General features: G+C 36.0%; 1 protein-coding gene across 4 annotated transcripts in view; it reads right to left on the bottom strand.

Annotated features, from left to right (window-relative positions):
• Window positions 1-16,270, bottom strand: part of LOC150102889 (inactive tyrosine-protein kinase RYK-like) — a 378,596-nt gene that overhangs the window by 125,527 nt on the left and 236,799 nt on the right. The gene's annotated exons all lie outside the window — the stretch shown is intronic.

Below are 16,270 nucleotides of genomic sequence, written 5' to 3'. Positions count from 1 at the left end.
AACTAAAGTACAGAAACAGTCATAATACATGGTAATAGTACTAAATTTGGGGTTCAAACTCTACTGAAAAAAATGTATAATTCAAATCTATTTGTTTTTATTTGTAATTTGATACATATATGTGCACATATAACATATACAGAGCTATCAGCTTATCTGGAATAGTTTTTATTGTATTCGGTACTTTTTAGTTGTTAAGTCTGGTACATTTAAAAAAAAAAAAATTGTGGAAAAGATGGTTAAACAGTTTATTCGTCAGCATGCATTGGGCACTTGTCGTGTATAGGTGGGTTTTACTTAAACGTTTTTTAGATATAGGCCTAATGGGATAAAATATTACCGGCCATTAAGTTACATGATTATTTTTTATAACGGTAATAAGCAAAACTGAAATAGCTTAGGTTTAGAGGTTCAAGTTTAATATATACAGTCATACCCCGACTTACGCGAATCCGGAGTTACGCGGTTTCTTATATGTACATATTCCCGTCCCGCTTCACGCCTCACCACTAGTCGTATCTTTCAGGCGCCAGCCACATTCGCCAGTGTCGCACATGCTGTGAACAAGCACTAACGTTTTTCGCATAGTCTCCATTCATACACGATTTTTTATAGTCTACAAACCTTGCGATTGTTTAATATTATGTTCTTGATAAAAATTTTATCACATAAAAAATAATAATGTCATCCAAAAGAAGCAAGTCCAATTCTTCTACAGCTAGCAAGAAAAGAAAAACATTGACTTTGGAAACAAAACTCAACATTATTAAGGATTTTCAAGGCGGAATAAAAATTTGTGAGCTAGCAAAGAAGTTCGATCTACAGGAATCCACAGCAAGAACAATCATAAAAGAAAAGTTTACAGATTTTGGAGGACATAGATTCTAACGAGGAATGAACTGTAGCCACAAGGCAAGGAATAAAAAAATCATTAGCTTGCTATGAAGAAATTTTGCGTGACAAGAAAAAGACATTATGCCGTCAGGCGAATCTATTAGATTTTATGAAATCATCGACATCGAAATAACTTTCTTTTTTTTATGTATGAAAAACTACAATTATGTTTATATTTCTTAAAAAATAGAGGTGTTTTTGTAAACCTTTGGTCCCAATTGTATGTTTGTATATATATATATATTACAAAATTATACCCCGAGTTACGCGAATTCAACTTACGCACTTTTTGTTGGTCCCACCTACCGCATAACTTCGGGATTTTACTGTATGTATGTATGTATATATCATCATCATCATCATCAAATTCCTGCCATGTACCCTCAAGGGGTGTACAGGATATGACAGTACTACATGAAAAAATTACATCATTACTAACTTCCTATCTACAATTTTCCTCCAAATCAGTCTGTTACTTGTCAAGACTCCAACATTATCAGATCTTATATTTCTATCGTCTAAGGCACTTTGTACCGTATCAATCCACCTATATCTTGGTCTTCCTCTGGGTCGTTTTCCTGCCAACCTGGCAGAGAACACTTGTTTTGCTAATCTTTCCTCTCCCATTCTATTTAAGTGACCATACCATCTGAGATTAGCTCTGCTAACGCATTCCTGGATGCTGACAATGTCAAGTTCTTTCCTAATATCCTCATTTTTAATATGATATTGCCATTGATGCCATCTGTTCACGCCTCTAATCTTTCTCAGGAATCTCATATCTGCGGTCTCTAGTCTTTGGTCAAGTGTTTTACTTCTGACCCAGCTCTCAGATCCGTAAGTTAAAATTGGTTTGAACACAGTCTTGTATACAGCTAATTTAGTGTTCCGACTAATTTCTTTCTTATTCCATATGAATTTATTCAATTGACTTCCCACGATACCAGCTTTGCTGATTCTGTTGTCTATTTCTATATTTAGTTTACCATCTTCAGTAAAAATTGTGCCTAAGTAGCTGAAATGTTTTACTTGTTCCACAGGTTCTCCATTCACAACACAGTTGACATTTTCAATGATTCTGCCTATTTTCATTGTCTTTGTCTTTTTATTGCTGACCTTCATACCATATCTATTACAACAGCTATTCAATTTAGTCAGAGAATCTTGCAGACTTGTAGCGGATTTATTTAGAAGTATAACATCATCCGCATAAAGCAAAGAGCTGACATTAACATCTCCAATTTTGATATCAGGTTTAATACCACATTCCTTCATAATGTGATCCATATAGATAATGAATAACAGAGGGGATAATGTACATCCTTGTCTCACACCAGATTTAACATTAAACCATCTTCCTGTACTTCCTTCAATTCTAACTGCTGACTCACAACTCAAATAAAGACTAAGTATTGCTTGATATAATGCCCCATTCACACCATATAACTGCAGCGTATTGAATAGCTTCTCTCTTGGCACCTTGTCATATGCCTTTTCCAAATCGACAAAACTTAAATACAGATCTTTGTTATATTCCCATGCTTTCTCGACTATTTGTCGTAAAGTGAAGATCTGATCCTGACAGCCTCTATTTGGCCTGAATCCAGCTTGTTCTTCACCAAGCTTTTCTTCCACAATTCTTCTCAACCGTTTCTCAAGTATACTTGCATAGATCTTGCCAGGAACACTCAGTAGGGAAATACCTCTGTAATTCTCACATTCAGTTTTATTTCCCTTTTTATATATGGGTACTATGAGAGCTCTACTCCAATCATCGGGAATTCGTCCCTCTGTCCAGGCTTTCTGAACTATGCAGTGCAGCCACTGTAAGACTCTTATACCACCATACTTCAGCATTTCTGGTCGAATATCATCTACTCCTGCTGCCTTTCCACATTTCAAGCCTTTGATGGCTTTTTCTACTTCAAGTATGGATATGTATTCCTGACTGCATGCCTGGTCAGTGTTTTTTATCACTGTGCTGTCATCACTGCTTGTTTCATTTAGCAGTTTTTCAAAGTAATTACTCCATACTTCAAGGATATCTTTTTCTCCTGTTTTCATTTCACCTTTATCATCTCTAATTCCTTTTACAGCACTCTTTCCTCCATTCCTAAGCTTTTTCAACAACCTCCAAAATATTTTGCCACCTTCTTGATATTTATTTTCTATATTCTTGCCATAGTCCTCCCATGACTTTTGTTTAGCTAGTTTTACACACTGTTTAGCTTTCTTACATTTGTCTCTGTATTCTGTAAGAGTAAAAGCTGACTTATTTGCCAGGAACTTTTGATATGCTTTCTTCTTTTCCTTCACTGCCTCTTTAACTTCCTGTGTCCACCAGGGAGTTCTGATTTTTTTATCTTTGCACACAACCTCACCACATGCCTCTCTGGCAGAATCAATCAATGTTTCCTTCAGAGTTTGCCACTGCATCTCCAAGGTTTGATTCCTGTTCTCAAACTCTTTCATTTTCTTATCAATAATATTTCTGTATTTTAGTCTACAGTTCACATCTGAGAGCTGCTCAACTTTTATTCGCTTTAAAACTTTCTTACATGTTATTCTTTTTAATATGAAATTCAATTTTATCCTGCTCAAGACTAAATAGTGATCACTTCCAATTTCAAATCCTCTGTACACTCTGGTGTCCTGCACCAGGGAGAAAACATCACTATCAACAATAACATAGTCAATGAGACTTTTCTTATTCCTAGCCTCTTCTCTCCATGTGAATTTGTGCACATTTTTATGTTGGAACATGGTGTTAGTAATAACCAGTCCATGTCCTGAGCAGAAATCCAACAGATATTTGCCATTATTATTAGCTTTGCTCTTTTCTCCAAATTTTCCCAAAATATTTTTGTATGTCTCACAATCATTTCCTACTCTACTATTTAGATCCCCAACAAGGACCAACTTTTCCTTTTTCATTGTGTCAGTTGCTTTTTCTAAAGCCTCAAAAAATTCCTCCACTTCTACCTTAGTAGAACCTTCTGTGGGACCATAGGCACAAATAAGTCTCATTGTCCAGTTCCCCATTCTCATATTTGCCCACATTACTCTACTTGAGACTGACTGCCATTCAAGAAGATTAGCCTCGTATTTTGTGTTGAATACTATGGCTACTCCTTCTTTTCCTTGATTGTCATTGCCTGAATATAACATTTTGTATTTCTTGCTCAGAAAGATCTCACCAGTTTTGGTCTTTTTTGTTTCAGTCACCCCTATTATGTCGATCTGGTACTTATCTAATTCCTCAGCTAGCTCCATTTCTTTGCCATTCAGGCTTCTTACATTGATAGTACCGATCTTTAACTCTGGTGATGTTGAGTTGGGGTTTGTTTTCAGATTTGTTCCAGTAGCTGACTTTTCGCTGTTCGTCCTGGTTCCCTGGCGAAAACAACGGGGGCCTTGTTTAACCGGGCGACGCCCCAGCCGGCATGAAATTTTGTCATGTTGTACCATCATTTTTTATTTTGGTTTAACCAATAAGAATACAATTTGGTCGGCTAAATCCCAAATTGCCAGCCCATCCTCGTTCGTTCAGTATCAAAGTAGATACCCAACAGGGTGCACCACGAGAAGGTGAGGATTGGACATTAGGTCAGAAGCCCTGGTCGGTTCTCCGCATTCCTTTAAAGGCTATGTGGAGGTCTCCTCTCAGTTACACAGCTTTGACATTTTCCCTTCAGGTGCTATTTGCTATTTCTCTGTCTAAAAAATTCAAATAAAATTGCTTGTAAAATGATTTTGAAGGACACTGATTGGTTATTTTTTGCCTTAGAACAATTTGCTGGCTGCTTCAAATATGTCAACTGTGCAAAGACTATCTTTGCACAGTTTACATTACTTATACTACTATTACTAGTCTATTACCACTGCTACCATTATTACTTCTACTACTACTAAATTATTAGAATATAATATTTTTTTTGTCTTATTGTCATTTTTTAAGATATAAAAATATAAATTATCAATCATCTCTGCAAAATGTATTCTCCCAAATCAGGAGCTCAGGAAAGAGAAGACAAGAAAAAATGAGAGGAAAATGAAAAAAGGGGGTCAACAAATGCTCTTTCAATTTGGATTAGGTGTAGCATCAGAATTTTTTTCATTGAACTCACAAACAAAGAGCAGTAGATTTGGGTAATCATGCACAGTATTTTGATGAAGGGGCAGATGTAGAAAATGAAAAACAGAAAGAAAAAGACATACAGACACATTTGGAAGTGAATTTGGAAGACAAAAAGAGTAATCAAAATTTAGGCCTTGACATTGGATGTATAACAACCGAGTTTCCATCTCAAAAGGAAATAGAAAAGTATGTTATGAATGGTCACATCCTTCTGCCTAAAACATTCCCAAAGGACATCTGCAATCAAATTTTCCCAGAATGCATACTGAAATTTCAAATCAGTAATGGAGACTACATGTAAGAGACTGGCTTGTCTGGAGTCACCAGAAACAAACTTCATATTACTTTCCATGTCAATTATTTTGGCACAAGACAATCAAGACTATCACTTCTGCGTCTAAGTCTTCACTGATATCTGCTGAAAGCTAGGATTCTAATGGAAGGTGGCAGAAACTTTCCTACAGGATCCCAAAACATGAAAAAGGCAACAGTAACAGAGAACATTATTACCTAGCTTAGCAAGAACTAGAAAGGTGCCTACTCTCTGCGACAGGAATTACTTCATCTTAAAAAGCATCAATCAAAATTGAAGCTGTGAAATGGCACAACCTTTTAAAGTACATCGTTGATGTTATGCTCTTCTTGGGAGAATGTGTTCTAGCATTTGCTGATTCAAATAATGGAAAATTTTTAGGACTCATTAAGTTGCTTTTCAGGTGGGATCCCATCCTTCAGGAACATGTGCTAAGTGTAGAGGAGTCACAGAAAAGGCACGAGCAGCATCAAGTTCATTATCTATCCCCTGACTCACAAAGTGAATTTATTGCAGAATGCTCGAATCTTGTGAACGAACACATTTTGCTTGAGAGGCAATCTGCAAAGCACTTTGTAGTAATAGTAGATTGCACACCAGATTCTTCCCATATTAAACAAACAACATTTCTTTTGTGATACCTACTTTTAAAAGAAATGCAATATGAGATTCAAGAAACATTTCTCGAGTTTGCAGATTGTAGCAACAAAAGAGCGGAAGAAATTGCTCAGTTGATAACTGATACATTGAAAGAATACGCTTTTCCTTTCAGTCACTGTAGAACTCAAGCCTACGATAATGGGACAAGCATGGCCAGAAAATACAACAGCACAAGCAAAAATAAAAAAGAACAATGCTCTACAGCAATTCTTTCACCTAGCTATTAAACACTCAACTTATGCAGAAATGATACAGCTGAATGCATATCTGAAGCAATAACCTTTTTCGGAACAATTCAAACTGTGTACCACCTGTTCAGTTCTAGTCCTAAGTGGTGGGAAATACTATAAAACCATATACTGCTTGTTCACTTCACAGAATGGCAAACAAGATGGTCAGATTGTGGTGAATGTGTAAAGCCTCTTGCAGCTCACTTGACTAGCATTAAATTAGCACTGGAAGACCTCTTAGAACTAAATTTGATAGCCGAAACAAAAAATGAAGTCCATGGAGTTTTATTATATGTGACATCTTTTGCCTGTGTGTTAATGTCAACCATGTGGTACAAAATATTAGCTGGCATAGATATTTGCAACAAGGACATCCAAGCTACAGATGCCACTGGATGTTGAAGTAGCAAACATAGAAACACTCCTCACAGAGCTGACAAAACTTTGAAACAACTGGAAATGCATATGAAATGAAGTAAAATTGGTTGTACCAAACCTAAACATAGAAAGAAACGAAACTCTCCCATAAATGTGATGGAGTTAGATGCAAGAGGGCAAGACCACACGATGACAGCATACCTGATACCAACTTGGAAGAAAGGAATGATACAGATGATACTCCAGAAGAGACCTACTTCAGGAAGTGTGTTCTACGTTTTGGTAGACAATGTTATAGCAGGATTAACTATTCAATTCAGTACTGTTAAGCAGTTGGCAGAAAAATTTGATCTCTTGTGGAAATATCTCACCATGTCCAAAAGTGATGTGGAGAGAAAAAGCTTAGAGCAATATCCTGCTGACCTTAATGGTGATGATTCTGGAAAAGAAATGCAACATTTACCCTCAATACATAAAGCAAATTTTGGAAATGCGCAGTTAAAGCCATTAAATCTGTTGAACTTGTTAACAGAACATAGACTTGGTGACCTGTTTCCAAATGTTTATGTTAGTTTAAGAATACTATTAACAATTTCAGCAACAGTGGCTTCTGGAGAGAAGTAATTTAGCAAACTTAAGCTATAAGGTCTACAATGTCTTGTTGATTTGGCTAGGCTAAATATTGAATAAAACACTGCAAAAAAAAAAAAAAAAAAAAAAAAAAAGACAGGAAAGCACTTTTTTTTTTTTTTTTTTTTTTTAAGTAAACAGTAAGTTTATCTACCTTTGTTTACCTAATACTTATGTCTTATGATGAGCTGATCTATACTACAATATAAAATGATGTTTCAATGTGAATTCTTTCTCCTTATCTGTATTGTAGAATAAACAAAGATGTTCAAATCAAATGTGTTTTCTTACCTCTGATCTTCTTTTATTTTATTATATTTATCATGGAGTTAGTATAAGAGCATAAAACCTTAAATGCGGAAAATTAACAGAACACTCCACCCCTCTCTCATCTTCCATATTATGATCTTACATGGCATAAAACCATAGTGGATAAAAATAGAATGACTAATGGAGAAGGGAAGGAGTCCAAAAGAAACCTAAACTTTGCATGCCCTGATAAAATTCCTCTCAGAGGTCCTGGTTGACTCTCACTATAGCAAAATTGCTATATGGGATAGTTTGCTATAGTGAATTTCTTTTAGCATTATGTGAAGGTGTGTTAGTTAGAGCTGTGCCTGACACAGTGAAAGTCAACTGTGCTCCAAGCATCATGATGGTTTTACACTTAAGTGATCCCCCCCCCCCCTCTCTCTCTCTCTGAGACACTCACAAACATACAAAACCACAGTGGAATGTGATAATACATAGCTTGGTGGTTGTAGAGCACAGAAAATATTCACTCAACCAACCAGGCTAGAATACTTATAATGTAAACAAAATTTTGTTCTGCCTAATTCTGCTATTAAAATTACTCAATAAACTTAATCCTAAATCATTTTGAACTGTTCTACAAATAAAAATGGTCCAACTGTAAAAAGGGGCAAGGAGGAGCCTTCAACCAGTTTTGAATGTAAAACTTAAAATTAATGTATCGCCATGTATACATAACATGCATATAATTGTTTATAATCCTTTACATACAAACAGTTTGAAACTGTTAGCTGAGTTTACAATTAAATCACTCTGACTGACATTTGATTGAGATCTATCATGATATTAGCAACAAACCCACGATATTAAAAAAAAGCTCTATAAAATGGTGGTGCAGAAATATAAGAAGTGTGTCAAAAGTTACGGTATGGTTTATGAAACAAACTATTTTTGGCTTACATGCTGTAGACAGCCCAACTGAAGCTGACCAATTTTAACAGAGATCAAGAAATCCCAGCGTTCATTCATTATATAGCAAGTAAGAGTAAGAATGACAATAAAAATACAACCTTAATAAGTGCTAATGGTGATGAGACAACAGAAGCAAATAAAATAGTTAGTTCCTGAGTGACCATGTTCAAGGGTGTATCATTCAAGTGAGGTTACTGCTGTGATATATGTGATAGAGAAAGATGCAGGAACACAGGTAGATGAATTGGCATTTCTTAGGATGTTGCAGAAACTAAATGGGATTAGACTGGATATCAGCTTGTATTTTATGAGAATGTGCAAGGTAACTGGCAAATGCCTCTGACTAGGAGCTTCATGTCTTTACTCTGAAACAGAGCAGAGTAATTATTTTGCATATGGTTCTAAGACTGCAGTAGCAAACTTTAGACCCATCAGTATCTCAGAAATGGTGGAAAATGTACTGGATACTTCGTGAAAAAGAGAATTCAAGAATGGGTGGATAAGAATATGATACTCTATGAAGGGTTGGTAATGCCTTAGTAATTTATTAACTTTTTATAATAGTGACAGCTGAGTTGAATAATGAAAATTGCTATATGATGATTCTACTGGAGCAAAAGCATTTGAGAAAAAACACCACATGGAACTCTGTTATGTCAATTAGAAGAAATGGAAATAAATATGACGCTGGTTAGTGGATAAGAAGTTTGCTGATAGATAGATACCAAAAAGTTAGTCTATGGAGGAGCAGAATCCAGGAGAAAACAGGTGACTAGTGGTGTGGAGAAATGTTAATTTATGCATTTTGGGATAAATCAATTACAAGCTGTGTATCACACTGATGGAGCTGTACACCAGGAAATAGATGAATCTATGGATATGGGTATAGTAGTAGACAGAGAGTTGAAGTTTAAAGGGTATATTGCTGAGGTTGCCAAGGTAGCTCATAAGATTTCCTGGATATTGAAGAAAACACTAACAAGTAGAGATAAGGAAGTTGTTATTCCTCTTTATAAAGCCTCCATACTTCCACATCTGGATCACTGTACACAGGTCTGGTCCCTTGAGTTTCTTGGGGATGAGAAAGTAGTGGAGAGTATTCATAGGTGAGTGACCAAAATGGTGAGAGGTCTGTGGAGTGCTTCCTATAAGGGCAGATAGAAGGTTTGCAGATTGCATTGCAGAAGTTGGTTGATAGGCAAAAAAGAGGGAATGTCATAGAAACATTTAAGTTACTTAAAGGGTTTTATAGGAATGATGCAGGGTAAATGTTTAAGCACTTGGCTGGAAGGAGCAGAACAACAGGTCCTAGGGAGTTGAGTAAGAGTGTGGCTAAGTAGGCCTGCGAGGACTAGATTTTTTGCTTGAAGAGTTGTGAATGAATGGATTAGGTTGCCAGAGTCATTTGTAAGTATGATGTCTATTAATGGGTTCAAGGAGGGGTACAACAAATACTGTGTGAATAGTTTGGATCTCTCATGAAGAATCTTTGGACTTCAAGAAGGTACCCATACAACAATAATAATTATTATTATTTTCATCCAGCTAGTACAGAATTAAACAGTGGAACAGGACACTATTTCATTCTAGTGTAGAATGAAATAGTGTAGAAAAAGTTTCTTAATGGGTTGATTATGTGCAACATGTAGATTCAGTCAGTTAAATGCCAGACCCACCTCAAGCAATAGAATCTGATTATACAAAACGGAGCCCTGAAATCGGTATTGCCAGTATAAGCAAAACTTATACTGGCAAGCATATACATCTTATTCATGACTTAATTTTTAATGGTATTAACAATACTAAACAATTTAATCAAAAGATGTTTAATTAACTGCTTATATCTTGCTCAATTCCAAATTAGCATCATCAGAGCACAACACAAGTACAAGTGTGTTATGCTCTGATGATGCAGATTTGAAATTCAGCGAGACATAAGAAGTTAATTAAACATCTTTTGATTAAATTGTTTAGTGTTGTTAATACTGTTAAAAATTAAGTCATAAATAACCGTCAACACCTAAGCTTATCTGTTACATATACGAAATGCAAAAAGGCAATAGAGGCCTGCTGTTCTCCTTGGATTATGCCTTACCTAAATTGTAGGTAGATGGAGCAGTTAGCTAAGTACATTATAAGCCATGTAACTCTCATTTGCAGTAGATTAATCTAAATGAGAAACAATGCTACATCATATAGAAAAGTCAATGTGGCAGGGACCATGAAATGCTCTATGTAGTCTGCAAAGAATAACAAAATCACACAATTTAATCCTGTATCCACAATTTGCCAAAACAAGAGAAATTATTACTAGCTGAAAATAAACCAGAAAAATTAAAATGATCCATAGTGGGCTTTGCTGAAATGGAAGGAGAAAGATTCATTAATTTGAAGAAGTGAGACTAACTATACAACTCCAATGGAACAGATATCCTACAATACATACCTAGCTAGTTAAGTGCTTAGTGTATTAGCTCTCTAACCAACAAACTGTATGTTCAAATTCAAATCCTACCATTATGCATCAATGTGTTTAGATGGTAGGTGAGTCTCATTACTTGATTTGAGATTACCACCATGCTTATGGGAGGACCAAAACAGCTTGAAAAAATCTCTGTGTACTCAGGTCTCTAGAACAGTTTCAGGAGCAGACCTTAGTCCACTTGTAGTACTAATACTACTGTACTATAGGTTATAGTTTTTTTTTTTTTTTTTTTTTTTTTTTTTTTTTTAAGTGTGGGATTCACATTAATTCAGAGCACTGAAAAACACAAAACCAGTTTCAACAAGAATAATAGTCTTATGAAGACAGACTTCATTATAATGATGAAGACAGTAATATTATCTCATTTTATGATGAGAAATTATATACATCAACCAAAGATGATGAGATATATAATACACCCTGTAGAAAAATGAAGTTAGACATTCCTCTGAAAATATGAAAGATATTATAGACAACTTGAGCATAAATAATATAAAATAAGAATAAAGGTCATTATTCCATGTGAAATCAAATTACTAAGATTTTTTTTTTTTTTTTTTTTTGATGAATGTGACTTATTTTGTTATTTTATCATTTAGATGAAGAAAATACTTTAAATTTTAGATAGTGAGGTAAGGAAAGCTAAATCAGATTTTGAGAGACAATTAGCTAAGCAAGCCACAGTAAATCAAAAAGTGTTTTGCTACATAGTAAATAAGAGAAAAAATGATTATGAAAAGATAACTTTACTCAGTACTGATGATAGGAAAGCAACAGAAGCAGAAGAAATACTTTAGTTACTAAAAGATAACTTTGCAAGGGTATATCATCCAGGTGTTGACTTTGCAGTTACTGAGGTGACAGATTCTGATGTGAGCATTGAGGTAGATGAACTAGAGGTACTCAGTATATTGAAAAATATCAATGTAAATGCAGCAGTGGGCCTAGATAGTATGTCAGCTTATGTGCTACAAGAATGTGCAAGTGAACTGGCAGTGCCTCTAATGAAGATGTTTAATCTCTCAGCTCAGTCTTTAAAGTCTCAGCTCTGGCAAGATTCCAAAGGAATGGAAAGAGGGTAAGATATTCCATTACATAAAGGTAGCTCCAAGACAGAAGTAGCAAATTACAGACCAATTAGTATTTCTGGTATGGTTGTTAAAGTATTGAAAAGTTGGTCAAAACTAAAATTCAAGAATGGGTGGATAGGAATATGATACTCTACTGGAGGCAGCATGACTTTGTAAAAGGTAGGTCCTGCCTCAGTAATTTATTCATATTTTATAATAAGGTGACAGCAGAATTGGATAAATGGCTACACCATGATACCACTGGACTTTGCAAAGGCATTTGACAGAATGACACTTGACATGCTGGTGACATAGATAGGCAGTAGCTGATAGGCATTAGAGGGTGGTGTATGGTGGAGTGGAATCAAGGCAAATGAAGGTGACTAGTGGAGTACCCCAGGGCTCTATACTAGGACCACTACTCTTTAATTTGTACATTAATGATGCAGCAGAAGATTTGAAAGGGGGATATTCAGTTGTTTGCCGATCATGCAAAATTAGGGAAGGCAATAGGTGATAAAGGTGATGTAGATATCTTATAGGATGTGGCAAAGGACAATGACTGTCAATTCAATGTTGTAAAATGTAAGGCAATGCACTTCAGGATTTAAAGATTGCACACTTTGTATCATATTGATGGTAATAATTTACAGAAAACTGATGAGGCTAGGGATCTGAGGGGGGATGATGGTGGACAGAGATTTGAAATTAAGTGGACATATTGGAAGAGTTGGCAAAATAGCTCAGAGAATTACTTGGATACTGAAGAGCACACTGACAAGTAAAGATAGGGAGGTTATTATCCCTCTTTATATGATTATATATGAATTGGCCACGTTGACTACTGAACACAGATTTTCTTGAGGATCAGGTAGTGGTGGTGGTGGAGAGGATTCAAAGACGAGTGACCAAGCTGGCAACAGGTCTGTGGAATGTGCCCTATGAGGATAGATTAAGGTTGTGTGGGGGTTGCAGAGTTTAGCTGACAGGTGGAGGAGAGGGGCATGATAGAAACTTATAGGTTCCTAAAGGAATTCTATAAGATTGAGACAAAAGAAATTTTTCAACACATGGAGAGTAGGGAGAAAAAGGTTGTGAGCTAACTAAGCACACCAACAGTGAATAGGTTTATGGAGATGTATGATAGGTATTGTGTTAATGGATAGAGCATGTCTCCTGCAATGAGTCTTTTGACTCCATGGAATATCTGTATAAATAATAATAATAATAATCTTTTCTGGCATCCTATAATATAGCAGCCATATTTATTTGGCAGATCCACAGCATTTTCAAAATTTCGGAAGGTTTTAAAATTAATTGCAGCTTATTTCCATTTTGTACAATTTCTGATTTTTCATTGACATTTTAATACTCCATCAATACATTTGTTCACTAGACATCAACAGATGCTGTATGGTCACTCACATGTCGTCCTGTTGTTATGCCTGATTGTGACTGACCTTCAGAAAGTTAAGGTCAGTCAGAAGGAGGCTTTCTGAGGATCAGTCACGCCATCCATCCATCTCATTCACGGCCTATCCTTTCCTCTTTTTCCAGGAACTTTACCTTCTATTGTTCTGAGAAGTCCTCCTTCCATCCTTTCAATGTGTCCAATTTCTGTACATAAAGCTGTTTGAAAATAATTAAGAGATAATTTTGGACCCAAGTGAGAGAAATTAACTGCTAGAACTTCCTACAAGGTAAGGCTATATGTTCTCAGTGTTTTGAACACTTTAATAAAGCTGTAGAATTAGAAGATGAAGAAGCAGAAATAAATGATGATACAATTTTTGAGCTAAAGTGTGCTCTTTAGAATCAGCTAACTAAGCATGGATGAATCTCCCTTTTGGTTACAGAAACTACCCTTTTCTAAAAGGAGAAAAAATGCAGAGCAAAAAGTTAAAAAAAGTATATTAAAAGGAAATTAGAAACTGGTTTCTAATTTCCTTTCAATAACCTAGTGGTGATATCTGCTTCAATTCTTCAATCAGTTTCCCAACACTATCTAAATATAGTTTTTCTTCATATAACTCACTACAGTACACGGCTGTACAATTTTATCTTTATTCATCAATACTTTGCCTTTTTCATCTTTAATTGTGGTCTGTTCTGGTTGCTACCATCTATTAATAGTTCTAATCATTTTGAACTCCCTAGTTTTATGCTCCCCATAGTGTTGTTCTATATTATTAAATTGGGCTTCTAATCATTTCAACTTATCCATTCGGACTGCTTTTTTTCACCTCATTACACTTTCTTCTATATTGCTCTTCTATTAGTTCTGATGTATCCCTTCTTATCTTCAACATTCTCTTCTCCTGTACTAACTTCAGTGTTTCTTGTCTAATCCACTGCTTCTTTATCTCCTCTTTTGCTGGTACTGATTCTTCAACTTCATCTTCTATTGCCTTCATTACTCCTTTCACTCTTAGATTCAATTTTCTTTCTTTGTACGCACTTTTAAGTTTCTCGTGTAACACTGTTCTGTACCTTCTTCCTATTTCTGCTTCACTTATTCTCGCTGTGTCTCTTCATTTCTGATGATGGGGTTTATATTTTCTTTTTAGTTTCAACTTGATGTTTGCAATCCCTAAACTATGATGCGAGTCTATATCCACTCCTTGAAAAGTTTGACACCGCTGTATACTGATGTTATCCATCTTCTTTTAATCGTAATCATATCGATCAAGTTCTTGGTATTCCCACCATTTGATTGCCACATCCATTTTCTACACTCCTTTTGCTGGAAATCGTGTGTAGAGGCTTTTACTGGAAAGTTGTGTTACAGATCATCATCTCGTGGTCCACATCAAATTCTAACATTTTTTCACTTCGTTCATTCCTTTCTCCAAAACCATATTTTCCCATGCCGTTTTCCCAACCATCATTATCTATTCTGACTTTGGCATTCCAATCTCCTTCAATAATTAGTACATCTTGCTTTGGTATTGTTTCTGTTGTCTCAGTCAGATCTTTGTAAAATAAGTCAAATCTTCATCTGTGCTGTCAGATGTGGATGCATATATCTGGACTATTGATATATTAAATGGTTTTGCTTGAAATCTTACTATGATTCGTTTATTGACTGGCTTGTAACCTAACAGTGCCTTTCTAGCTTTTGTATTAATAAGGAAACCAACTCCTACTTCATCATGCATCATGTGATCACTCTCCCACTTATTAACTTCTAGGTTGCATGGACCCACATTTACCTGCATCCTCCCCGAAACATTCTAGTTTCCCTGATTGCACTTCGGAATTCTTACTCAACACCTTCTCAAAACTCCTGAGACCAAATCCTTTTATAATGAAGACATCTACTTTCAACAGAGCCTCTGTAGCTCAGTCAGTATAGACGAAGCTCTTTGGTCGGAAAGACCTGGGTGCGATTCCTGACAGCGACGTGATGAATCTTTATCTGGTCTTGGAAGCTTTCTCACTTGGTTAGACTCTAAATTATATATTTAGTTTAATCCTTTATCCAAGTGTAAGCAAACAAAGTTTGCACCTGAATTCTCTAATCCAGAGTAATTTAATAATAAGGTGCGACACCTTTTGGCAACTCGCATAGGTAAATATGACTTCTCCATTACATCCACTTGGTATCACCACCACTGGATCTGGCTCCCACTGATGAGACCTCAATAAAGGTCGAAACAGGTCTGGGTAACGGCCCTTCCCTTAATGCATAGTATTATACATGTCCACAAGGTGATGTGCTTTGCATTATGGGAGATAATAAGATACTAAGGCAAGTGATGAGAACTTATACCACCTTTACCACAAGTTGTCCCAGTCCTCAAGATACTTGAGGCGCAAGCTTTGTTTGCTTACACTTGGATAAAGGATTAAACTAAATATAAAACTTTATCTGGTCTCTTCTGACAAAAGGTAAGTTAGCCAGTCTCATATGGAGGTGGGGGGTTTTCACCCAAAAAATCCGGTTTTTCGTCCCCCAGAACAGACAAACTGGCCCCGTTAACACACATGGATTACAGTCATGAATACATCCCAGCCATATGTTGTCCTGAGCCCAGATAAAATGGGGGGGGGGGGGAAGCAATGGTGAACTACCTTGTAAAAATCTCACCAGGAATACTTTGTGTGTAATGCCTATAAAGTCAGCTACGGTCAGAACCTGCCTGACTAGGCAGGCAGGCAGAAACTGGTTAAAATAGAACATTATAAGCACTTCAAACTGCAGTATACCTGTTCTTTGAAAACCCAAACATATGAAATTGCATTGCA

This window comes from Typopeltis vanoorti, chromosome 9 (genome assembly GCF_054136105.1).
Source record: "Typopeltis vanoorti isolate ZY-2024b chromosome 9, IOZ_Tvanoo_1.0, whole genome shotgun sequence".
Classification (NCBI taxonomy): domain Eukaryota; kingdom Metazoa; phylum Arthropoda; class Arachnida; order Uropygi; family Thelyphonidae; genus Typopeltis; species Typopeltis vanoorti.
The sequence above is the reverse complement of the archived record's forward strand: the minus strand, read 5'-3'. Positions and strand labels throughout refer to the sequence as shown.